General features: G+C 40.2%; 2 long non-coding RNA genes across 2 annotated transcripts; one reads left to right on the top strand and one right to left on the bottom strand.

Moving 5' to 3' along the window:
• Positions 1 to 1,872: 1,872 nt before the first annotated feature.
• LOC113027900 (uncharacterized) lies at positions 1,873 to 7,459 on the bottom strand. The gene is made up of 3 exons (XR_003273166.1): positions 7,407 to 7,459; positions 7,195 to 7,323; positions 1,873 to 1,958 (listed from the first exon to the last, which is right to left on the bottom strand). It is a non-coding gene; the product is annotated as an uncharacterized LOC113027900 (long non-coding RNA).
• Positions 7,460 to 7,537: 78 nt separating this feature from the next.
• LOC113027881 (uncharacterized) lies at positions 7,538 to 10,221 on the top strand. The gene is made up of 2 exons (XR_003273156.1): positions 7,538 to 7,752; positions 9,631 to 10,221. It is a non-coding gene; the product is annotated as an uncharacterized LOC113027881 (long non-coding RNA).
• The last annotated feature ends 1,833 nt before the right edge of the window (positions 10,222 to 12,054 follow it).

Consider the following 12,054-nt stretch of genomic DNA (forward strand, 5'->3'; position numbering starts at 1 on the left):
TTGAAGCACCAAACTTTTAATACTAATCAACCATATTTAATGATGAATATTAAAGGACAATTATAACAACTCACAGATACAGATAGAACTTAATCAACAGAAAAATATTTCAATTCACTAAGATGGTCTTTTTATACCCAGTGTGACTTAACTGTTGCCAAAAAGTGTTCCCCCAGTTTTTTTCTTTTGAGTACGACTTTTCCAGCCTTTTGTTGCACCTTTCCGACTTTTTAGACACGTTGCTGCCGTCATACTCAAAATTAGGTAATGCTTTTTTATAAAATTTGTATTTTTTCTGTTTAGATATTTGAAGAGTTCCATTTTCTATTGTGCATAAAAGAAGTTTTCTTTATGAAATTAAGAAATCATTGCATTCTGTTGTTCAGATTTTACATCCATCCATCCATCCATCCATTCGCTACCGCTTATCCTTTTCAGGGTCGCGGGGGGTGCTGGTGCCAATCCCAGCTGTCATAGGGCGAGAGGCGGGGTACACCCTGGACGGGTCGCCAGTCTGTCACAGGGCTAACACACAAGGACAGACAACCATTCATACTCACATTCACTCGCACATTCACACCTAGTGGCAATTTGGATTATCCAATTAACCTATCCCCACAAACTGCATGTCTTTGGACGGTGGGAGGAAGCCGGAGTACCCGGAGGGAACCCACGCAGACACGGGGAGAACATGCAAACTCCACACAGAAAGACCCCGGCCTGATGTTGGAATTGAACTCGGGACCTTCTTGCTGTGCGGCAACAGTGCTAACCACCGTGCATCCCACGGTGGTTAGCATCCCAATTATCTTATAATTGGTTTTCCATACTGATGGAAAATCATCAGTATTGATGGAACAGTCCCTAAGGAACTGGCATGTACAGAACTTTAAAATGGATCAGTTCAGACATTTTCTGGCTCCACTTAGCTCACTGTGGACAACTTTCCATGAGAACAAAATAATATTTTTTTATTTTCTTTATTTTTTGCTTTTGCTTTGCTCCTACTGACCTGATTTAATAATATCCTCTGAAAGGAAAGTCTAAATGTGGCACTATGGTAAATATAAAGACATCAAAAATCACTGATCAATGGCCATGAGTACCATTCACAGAGAGTTGGGGAATAGCTGCAATCACATTATAAGATGACCATTGATCAGTGGTCTTTGATCAATGGTCATGAGAATTTGCATAATTAAGATTAAGGAACTGACCTCCCAGCCCATTGTTCCTTCAGTGGGCTGGTTTCAGCCATTATGCAAATATACTGTTTATAAGATTGGGAAAACCTGCAGTCAGCTGAGTCTGAAGAAGTCACTTGGATGAGTGATGAAACATTACTCCCACTGAAAAAGCTACATCCAGATGAACAGAATCAACTTTTGGAGGCCATAGTATTCCAACATGATAACAACCCCAAACACACCTTCAAGAAGATGAGTGCCTTGCTAAATAAGGCACATACAGCAATCTACGTGACCTGTCAATCATGTAGATTGCTGTATGTTTACAGCAATACATGTCTGTAAACATATATTGCTATGAGACAGGATAAGCTGAAAAACCTAAATGCGCAGCAGAAAATACAGGAAGTAGAAGAGCTAAAGAAGAATCTGACATTTCAGCAGACATTTTTCACCAGAGCAAAATCACAAAGTGCAGCTGTTGTGAAAGCAAGTTTCATTTTAGCAGAGCAGAGAGCCAAACCTTGGAACACCTCCTGTTATCCTGCTATAGAACAGTAGTGTCACGGTCTGGCTGGCAGACCGTGGGGATATGGGGGAATGAGGACCCAAAACGCATGGTTCTGCGATGCAAACAGTGCACTTTATTTACAGTGAAGGCAGCAGATGCACAATAAATCCCCTTTGCTCCCTAGACTCCCGTGCTCATGCTCCCAGCAGTTGTGTTTCTGCACACCCTGTGCGTGCTGCCCTTCTGGTCCCTCGTTCCACCTGCAGGACAATAACAGAAGCAGCCGTTAAACACTAAACCCGCACGCACGCACGCACGCTCCTCCTCCTCCTCCTACTAATAATAACAATACTAATAACAATACTAATAACAATAATGGTCCATCCTGCTCATGGACCCCCGAGTCCTCCAGAGCCGGGTCAGGAGGTAGAGATTAGACAGGAAATGGCTAAAGTGGGCTTTGATATTGACAAAAATATAAAAGCTATTAAGTATGGACTGTTTAAGGAAAAAATGTATGATAATAAAAGTCGTCTTTTTTGGCTGATCATGTGCATTATCAACCCCCACGTTTGGAAAACAAGAGCCAAGGTGGTCATAGAACAAAAGATGATCGGCAGTGTGGCTGTTTGCAAGAACATTTTTGCAGATTTGAGAAGGAGGAAAACTCTAGAAGAGAAGAATAATAGTCCTTTACCTTGGGATCTTTTAAAGATATGATTAATTTTTAAAAAGGCTTGAGTATGGTTTTGGTGTTATTAGTTGGTATTTATCTGTGTTCTTGTAAATTTACACGTGTATTGGCATGTATTTTTGAAGTAAATATTGTGTGTTGTTTTATGATATGTATTGCCATGAATTTGGAAAAAATATTGAGAGCCAAATCAGCCCAGTCATTTACCGAGTGAGAGTTTCTAAATAGCTGCATGATGAAGCTGTGCGATGTCTTGTCTCCAGACAAAATGCAGATTTTGGCAAAAGTGAGCCTGAGCAGAAATACGATTGCTGTTATTTTGTGAGATGGCCACTGATTTAAGAACACAGTTGTGTGAAAGAAGCAAAGACTTTATTGCATACTCTCTTGCTGTGGATGAAAGTACAGACATTATGGACCTTACACAGCTGGCTATCTTAATCCGTGGAGTGGACTCCAATTTGTTCGTTACAGAGGAAATATTGGACATTAAATAGACGCATGGGACAACAAAAGGAAAATACATTTTTGAAAACGTATGTCAAAGTGTAGCGACATGAAGCTGCCCTGGGACAAACTTGTTGGAGTTATAACAGATGGAGTGGCGGCAATGTGCGGTGAAAAAAGTGGACTACTGCGAGTAACTGGTGAGTTAACAGCAGATCACTGCATCATGCACAAGGAAACGCTGTGTGGTAAATTCCTAAAAATGGAGCATGTAATGAGTAACGTAACGCAAAACATAAATTTTATCCAAGCTAAAGGTTTAAATGACCGTCAATTTCCCTCTTTCGTGCAGGAAATAGATTCAGAGTCCTTATCATACAGAGGTTCGTTGGCTGAGTTGGGGAAAAGTTATTTTATAGAGTTTTTGAGCTCAGCAAAGAAACCTGCCAGTTCATGGACATGGCATGTATGATGTGGGAAGGCATTTCAAGCCAAGCTGCTCCTATGGGAGTCACAAATGCACCACTTGCCTCACTTTCCCCGTTGCTAAGTAATGTTGAACCAAGTCGGCGCAACAGTGTTCCCAAATGAGCACTTTTCTGATAAACTGAGCGCACTGCGCACTGAGTTCGCACAGCGCTTTGGTGACTTTGAAGCACAAAAAGAGAATTTCGGGCTGCTTCGCAACCCATTTACAGTTGCCGTGGAAACTGCACCTGTGTAGATTCAGATGGAGCTGACTGAGCTGCAGTGTGATGGGACCCTCAAGGCAAAGTACAACACTGAAGGGCCCGCACAGTTTATTAGTTCAATTCCTGAAGCAATACCCCAGCTCCGTCTACATGCGGCTCGAACCTTGTGTATGTTTGGTAGCACATATCAGTGTGAGAAGCTGTTTTCAGTGATGAAGATTAACACAACAGTGCACAGGAGTTGTCTCACTGATGAACACCTGCAGTCCATCCTGAGAATCTCTACAACACAGGACCTCGCACCAAACTTAAACAAACTTGTTGCCAAAAAAGATGCCAAGCATCCAGCTCTGGCAAAATGGCATAAGAGCAAAGAAAACTGAATATTATTATTTGTTGTTCTTTTAACTTTTGCTGAAAAGCAGAAATTTTATTTGTTTCCAGTTTTTGTTTTTGTTTTTGCATCATGTTCATATTTTGAATTCGTATCATTTCACAGGAGATACTCTTATGAAGAGCAAAACATTTTATTTATTTTTTTATAAAATGGCATAATAGCAACAAAATCTCATTGTTTTGATTTGTTGTTACTTTACCGTTTACTTAAAAGCACAATTTTCATTTATTTTTACTGGGGTTTTGGCAGCATGTTCATATTTCTAACTTGCATAAATTTGACAGGATATATTTTTATGGAGAGCAAAACATTTAAAGTCAAAGTTAAAGTTTAATTTTTCTAAGTTTATTTATTCTGGAATAATATTTTTGTCTGTTTTTATTCATATTTATGTTTAAAAAAACGTTGTTTTAGTGTGTTCAATAAATGTTCATCTTGTTTGGCCTGGACTAGGGATGCACCGATACCGATATCGGGTATCGGCCTCGATACCACATTTTCTAAAGTACTCGTACTCGTTAAAAGTCCCCCGATACCGAGGACCGATACCACGGTCTGAGACCTGTCTATGTTTGAGCGGCATGTAAGGGGTTAATCACAGGCGCCGAGTGCCCGCCCCGGCTGCTGCTCAGAGCGGGGAGAAAGCGAGGCGAGACATATCAGCTGTGTGGAACTATTTCAAAGTGAACGAAGACGCGAAAACAAAGGCGGACTGCAAATTGTGCTCAGCGAAATTGTCCAGAGGAGGCTCTAAAGGTAGCGCATTTAACACAAGCAATTTAATCAAGCACCTAAAATCCCAACACAACGAGTACAAAGAGTTTACCCACGCTTATTAGCACAGAGGAGCATAGCTGATGCTATAGCAGTGGGACGGAAAATAGTTGGGCATTTTAAACATTCCGCCTTAGCCTCCTCCCGCCTCGAGGACATTCAGGCTCAACCAGCCAATAAAGAGACTGCAGCAGGACGTACAGACGCGCTGGAACAGCACGTATTACATGCTCCAGTCCCTCATTGAGCAAAAGCGAGTGCACGAACTCCCTGAGTGAGCAGCTACGACGCACTAGCCTCTGATGTCATCCCAGCTGTGACTGTGCTAGTGAGACTTCTAAACAGAGAAACAGACGAACAAATTTAAAATTAAATTTTGTTTTTTTTATAATTATTTATTCTGTAATATGTTGCATATAACATGCTTTTCATTTTAAATAAATGTTCTTAATTCCAAACTAGTCCCTTGTTTGTTTGTTTTTTGTTAAATTATAGGACTAAAGCTGTTACCTGCAAATTTAAATCATGTTTTTATTAAGTACTCTGTATCGGTATCGGCGAGTACTGAAATGCAAGTACTCGTACTCGTTTCCAAAAAAGTGGTATCGGTGCATCCCTAGCCTGGACTTAAAGTGCGCCTTGAGTTTCGGCCCCCTGTGCAATAGAGTTAGACACCCTTGATTTAAGCTGGCTGAATTACTGCAGGGGATGATGGAAATTCAGTGGCTACTTAAATAAGAATTATTATTAATATTATTATTATTATTAGTAGTAGTAGAGGTAGTAGTAGAATTTCAAAAGTAATACATCAGATAACAAGCTCAAGCAACAAACAGACATTCATGTCTTGCATTTTTCTAAGAGGATAACAGAATTTCCAGTAACCATCCAAACAACCGTTGAAGAGCACTTATGATACATTAAAATGTAAAAGTATTTGAATTCACAGCAACCACTCAAGGCTGATGTTCATGCTGTGTGTTTGAGATATTTATGTAAAGCGACTTGAAAACAGCAGTAATTGCAGTTGATAGATGTTCATAATGTATCTGGGAAATCATTTCCTCACAATCTCGGGTAAAATCAGGATGTGGGTAAATGCTTTTACATGTTTGCATCTTTAATTTCAGCATACTGAGATTTAATAAGTGCTCCATCAGTAGAGGGAGTGAGGCCCTGTTTGGAAAAGGTGAGAATGACAGTGATTTCTTTTTGTTGTTGTCTACTGTCTGTCTATCTGTTCAGATCCTGTGTAAGTTCTCCTCACTTCTTAAATCACTTTCCATGTTTGTTCCTAGGTTTCTGTTGTGGACTTTGTTTGGATTTGCTTGGTCCCACTCGTGCTGTCCTGACAGACTTTGTTACCGGGTCAAAGGTAAGTGTTTTCCAAATTGCCTTTGTGTTCTCGACATCTTCACCTCAGTTATCTAAGTAACATCTACACTCTGCCGCTACCTGTTAGTGCTGATATTTGTTGTACCTCACAAGTATGTTTGAAAATGTGTACAATTGTGCCTTGATATTTAGCCGTTTAGTGACCATCATCAGAGCAAAGATTGTCTTGGCCAACTAAATCACTGGCATTGTTGGCAGTGACTGTCATGTTTATGAACAGCCACTCATATTGTGTCCGCATTAAATCAGGAGACCACTCTGTCGCTTCTGTAGAGTTGTCACTTGGCTGCAACTGAATGTCCTGAGCTGAAGTGGGAATGAAAGGACACCAAAGCATCACACCACAGCATAGGTCGCTCATTCTGTATCACCCCGTTCGCCCAATGTTGAGTCTGCTCCCTGCCTGCGAGACATGCTGTTCACAAGTCGTCAGTCAGCTATAAACAGTACACCCAAGCAACATCAAGCAGAGGCAAAAAGAAGCCAACACAAAATTGTAGTTCCTTCAGTGGCCACTGGAGGATAGCCCCAAATGTGAGTGATTCCTCATTTAAAAATATTTGTATTTCACAGCTGAAATAAACAAAAATTAATTTGTATATCTGATTTTCCTCTTCATACAAAATGTTTTGGAATCTTTTGCTTGCTGATTTTTTTTATGCAAAACTAAACTCTATAAATATGTCGAGTATGTCAAAATAATGTTTTGTCCACAGACTCAGGACAGACTGTGGACTCAGTTGTTTTATTTTAATTATTATTATCTTTTGATTTTGGGTTTATTCTGGTTAAGACTTTCTAGTTCTTTGGTTTTGGTTACTGTGCTTCCTTGGTTTAGTGTCTAGTCATATCTGCCCATGTCTTCCCTTTGTTCTCTGTTAGTATCGTGTTTCTGAGTTCTGTCAGTGTATCTTTCCTCTTTTACTTTGAAGGGCCGTGTCTGATGTTGGCGTGTTCAGTTTGTGTCCTCCCTGTCTCGTCATGTTAAGTAGGTTCAGCCATGTCTCCCTCCTGTGTGCAGTTTCCTCGTTTCCTTGTCCGAATGTGTTTTTATAGTGTGTGTTCTCTTGTGCTCATCACTGGTCTGTCTGTATTACCTCTGCATATCGTCCCAAGTTCCACTCTGTGTTCCTCTGCAAGTAATCCTGTTTAGGGTTCGGATTCATTTGTTAGATTTTCCCAGTTTAGGTTATTTCTTCTCTGTCCTCAGCCTCTCCATTTCTGTCCTGTATGGAAACAAAGAAACACGCAAGTTCCTCACAAACTACAAAAGCACAAATATCAAGTCATTGTTAGTTCTTCTGTATACCTCTCTGTAGCTCTGTGCATTTCAAAATCCATTTCCCTTTCCTGTTCGCTCAGGTGATGTGGATTAGCAGTTGGATTAACAACTTCATTTTAAACATCCTGCCACAGCGTGGGATGTAAGGAGCTCTCTGATTGGTTGGTCAGATACAGGCTGTCTGCCAGCCTGGATTTTTCTAGCTCATATCTTCGGCCTGCTAAGAAGCGTGTGTGCTTGTACAAAGGCCGTTCAGCCTCGGTATTTACACTCGGCTCACACGGATATGTGAAGGATGAATGGACCCTGCAGCGAAACGGAGAGCCCAACCTCTGACTGAGTGCCTGTTTATGCAGTCTGACCACCTGTGAAGGTAACGTGCTAACATGGCTAACGCTAGCATCACCGCCCCGTTATTTTAAGGTCATCTTAGCTTATGAAAATTTTACGTCGGAGCTGTACGAGCTAGCTACGTGTTTAGTAAGCTGCTGTGCTCTTCACAAATAAAGCTGGAAGCAGCTCAGACTATTAGAACCAGCACTGAGGCCTGTTACACTTATACAGTGTTAGAGCAATGGCTGCAACCTACAGCCTTTAAACTAGTGATTAAAATGCTGACAGTAAACTCGTCAGTCCAGATGTTACCACATTACTTTGTGATACTTAGAGTTAAAACAACTGAGACAGGCTGATTCAAATAACAGCTGTAAGTTCTCTCATTCCTTATATCAAGACTGGAGATCACACTACTGATTTCAGTTCATTTAATATGTGAGTGCACAGATTCATTCTCAACTGGACATAAACGATGATCAAAGGTTGTATATATGATGAAGTCATCAAATCCCAGCCTCTAACACAGTGCGCTGAATCTTAGCTTTGAATGTCCAGTATGTTCTAATCAGTGCAATTTAAGCATTCACTGAACCTACAGTATCTAAACCTGTGTGGCAAATGTGTGGTAAAGACACAGATAATGAAATGTAATTATTAATACAATATACATCATGAGAAACAAAAGCTGAAATTGATTCAGTTTAGTACTTTTCTCTGTATGCTCTGTGATTATAAAAGCCTTAAATTCTGTGATATATACTGTAAATGATTTTCACAGAGGTCTTAAAGTAGTTAAATCACTGCTTATAGTCTGGTTTAGGGCTGGGCGATATGACCCAAAATTCATATCTCGATATTTTTTAGCTGGATGGCGATATAAGATATATATCTCGATATATATATTTTTTTAAAGCCATAAAGTAAGAACAAAAAGAGAGTTCTTAGTCAAAGCTGTGTCCCAGATGTCACACACGCATTTTATTAACATAGAGCAGATGTACATAAAATTTACTCAAAAATAAATTATGAGCATTTATTAAATAATGCTCCATAAATAAAAGAAAACAATGTTGTTTTTGTGCATAACAAAAAGCTCACAAATGTGCAGTCAAAATGTAAACTAAAAGACGCCGAGCACAAAGACAGATTTCACAGCTGCTCTGTTCCCAACTTGTACTGCGTGACTGACAGCCTGGAGTTTGTAATCCGCTTCGCAACCACGTCTCTTAACAGGTGCCATTTATGGTCCTTATACACAGTAGGGTAATATTACGTTGAAGCACAGTACGTATCACTCCGCGAGGCTCAGCCGTAATGCTCCGACAATCCATCAAGCGGTGCAGCTCCGTAGCTTACCAAAGTCGTACTAAAACATTTTTTGACAGATTGCTGAGCGCTGTGTTCCACATAAAATCGGTTCGCAGTCATCAAGCACAACCAGAATTCATACATAAGGAGCGCTGTCAACTTTTGAGAAAATGAAAGGATTTTAGTCCGTGCAGCACCTCTGGGCTGCATGGCGTTAGCGTGGTTAGCTCGTTAGCGTGGTTAGCTAGCTAACACGTTGACGCCGTCCAGCCCCACGCACGGGGCGATGCGCAGTAACTCGTTAACGGAGATTTGCCGTGTCCATCTTGTCGCTTCCTGCAGGTGAAGCGATGGGGGAGGAGGGGGAGTTGTGTTCAGTGAAGGAGAGGCGAGGCCGAGTAACGTTGCGTAAAGACGAAAGTGGACGAAAGAGAGGCAAACTTGCGGCTCTGCAAGTATAATTATAACGTAACATAGACTATATCGATATAAAGGATATGGTCACATCTTATATCTCGTATAAAAATATATCGATATTTTTTAAAAACTCGATATATCGCCCAGCTCTAGTCTGGTTGTTTATATTTTCACGTTTTTGTGTCTGTAGGGCTGTTTGATGACGATTTGGACTCCTCTGGGAGATGAGGACACACCCACATCTGTTCCATACTGCAGCCATTGATGGTGTTACGGCTCTGAGTCAGCTTTGGGGCATCAGACGCACACACTGGAAATTGTAGGCAGATAGCATAGGCCTGTGGATCGAGTTGAATGAGTCTCATTCATTAACATAGGCACAGCTGTAAGAACCAAACTGGCCATTGTACGTAGATCATGTTTCTGATGATGGCTTTTCTATGAAAACGAATTTGTTTGTAAGAACAATAGTGAATGAAGCCCAGTGGTGTCTGGAAATGTTTCTCTGCCAGTGTATTGATACCCAGTTAACCATACCTATTTTAATGTTGTGGACCTTTGATATTAGGTACCGTGATATAATATGCGTAGATTATATATTCAAAGTCTTAACAATTTTACATTGCAGATCATTATTCTGTTCCATAATTTATAGACACCGCTCTTGCTGATTGAATCTCTGCTCAACCTGTTACTGACCCTTTAACCTAACAATTTGAGAACTTTTCCCCTGCTGTTTCTTTGTAATATTACACAGTAAAAATACCAACTTTTTGTGCAATGTTTGTGCCACCATTTTTAAAATTACCTAATAGTTTTCTTTTCTTAAAATCGTACAGTTTCTCAGTTTAAACACATGATATTTTCTATCATTAGCTGTGAAAAACATTAGTTGGATTTATGAGATAATTCCAAATTTGGATTCTATTAACATTTTACACAACGTCTCAAATCTTTTGGAACTGGTTGTAAAAAGTGTCCATGTCGATGGTCCTGAGCCACATACAGAACTTCAAAATCTATTCAGCCACAGATTTCAAGATGTGGGCAAAAGCTTCCAGAAGTTCATACAGTCACAATAGCAACATGAAAGAACAGGGAAGTGGGAGAGACCTCAGTTAAGTGCTCCATCAGAAGAGGCAGCTGGGTCATGTTTAAGAAAGGCAAGACAGCTATGTTTTTTTTCCCTCATCAAGCACAAAAACTTTCATGGCAATTTCCAAGTTCCCTTCATGCTGCCATTTACTTTCACCATGATAAATGCATCCACTTTAGTCAATTACTGACATTATCGGCTCTACTTAGGTTACTGGGCAAATATCTTAAAAGGACATTAAAATAATACTTTTCCATTAGGCATCAGCATATAATGTTGGTTTATCAACAGCAACAGATGTCTTATACAGGAAAGGATACAATAACAGTTGAATCAGTTGCAATATGATATGAGATGGCATCATTTGCACACCCCTTGAAGAATGGTGCATATGTTTGACAAATTTCACAACCATTAAATGTTAGAGACGACTCTGAAAATGAGGTTATGTTCACTTCTAAAGTAAATACGTCTGCTTGTGCTCACAGTCCCTACATTTCAAAAATAAGACAATAATAAGACAAAACTGCTAAGTGACACAAGAGGCTAGGGCAGGGGTGTCCAAACTTTTTTTACTGAGGGCCACATACATAATAATATAGGAGGGCCTGGGCCACTTACTAGAAATTAGGTATATAACCTTAACTTTAGTGTATTAAAGTTAGAAAAATCACTTAAAAGTGGTCGAATATGTTATATTGTTGAATATAATTAAAGACAAAACTGCCTTCATCAAAGCTTTCCATAAATGGATCTTTATTGATTTATTCAGAAAAAGCTTTGGTAGCTCATTCTCAGAACAGCAGCCTCAGATTTCTTCTTAGACAGAAGATTTACAGCACAGAGAAAAAACAACAAAGGGGAAAATGGGACGGGTACATTTCAAGTTTGTTATTTAAGTTATTAGGGTTAGCAACACACCTATTAACGTTCGTTTGAAACCGTTATCAACATTAACAGACTGAACTGGACTTAATAGCAGGAGTGCATATAATTTTAGTAAATTATTCTGGAGTATCAGCTGCGCTGGGTATGTAAATCGGGCCATCCAGCCGCGGTGCTGATCGTCACTCGTGCCAAAAATCCGGACAAATGATCAAGGAGCAAATCTGCATCAGATGAGATCAGCTGATTTTGCGTGTGCGTGCGCTGTGCACAGCGGTGTGTACTGTGTGTTAACAAGAAAAGCGCATATAAGAAAGTGGTGTGCAAAAGCAGGGTAGTGACAGAATTGATGCGCATTATTGATACCAGTATTTGAAGCATGTGTACCTGCACATTAACACACGGGTACTGTCCACTCCCTGCAAAAAAATAGCAGCTGTGCGGCGTCTGTGGCATCGGTGCTCTCATCGCATGCGATGGAGTAAAAATCAAAAGCACAGCTTTATCAGACAGTTGCAGTTTAATGTTGGCTGACAAGTCTTCAATGCGTCGCACAACTGTATTTCTGGACATGCTGACGTTGTTGAAGTCCTGCACTTTTTCCGGGCACATTATTTCGGTGACTTTAACGAG

This window comes from Astatotilapia calliptera, chromosome 8 (assembly GCF_900246225.1).
Source record: "Astatotilapia calliptera chromosome 8, fAstCal1.2, whole genome shotgun sequence".
Taxonomy (NCBI): domain Eukaryota; kingdom Metazoa; phylum Chordata; class Actinopteri; order Cichliformes; family Cichlidae; genus Astatotilapia; species Astatotilapia calliptera.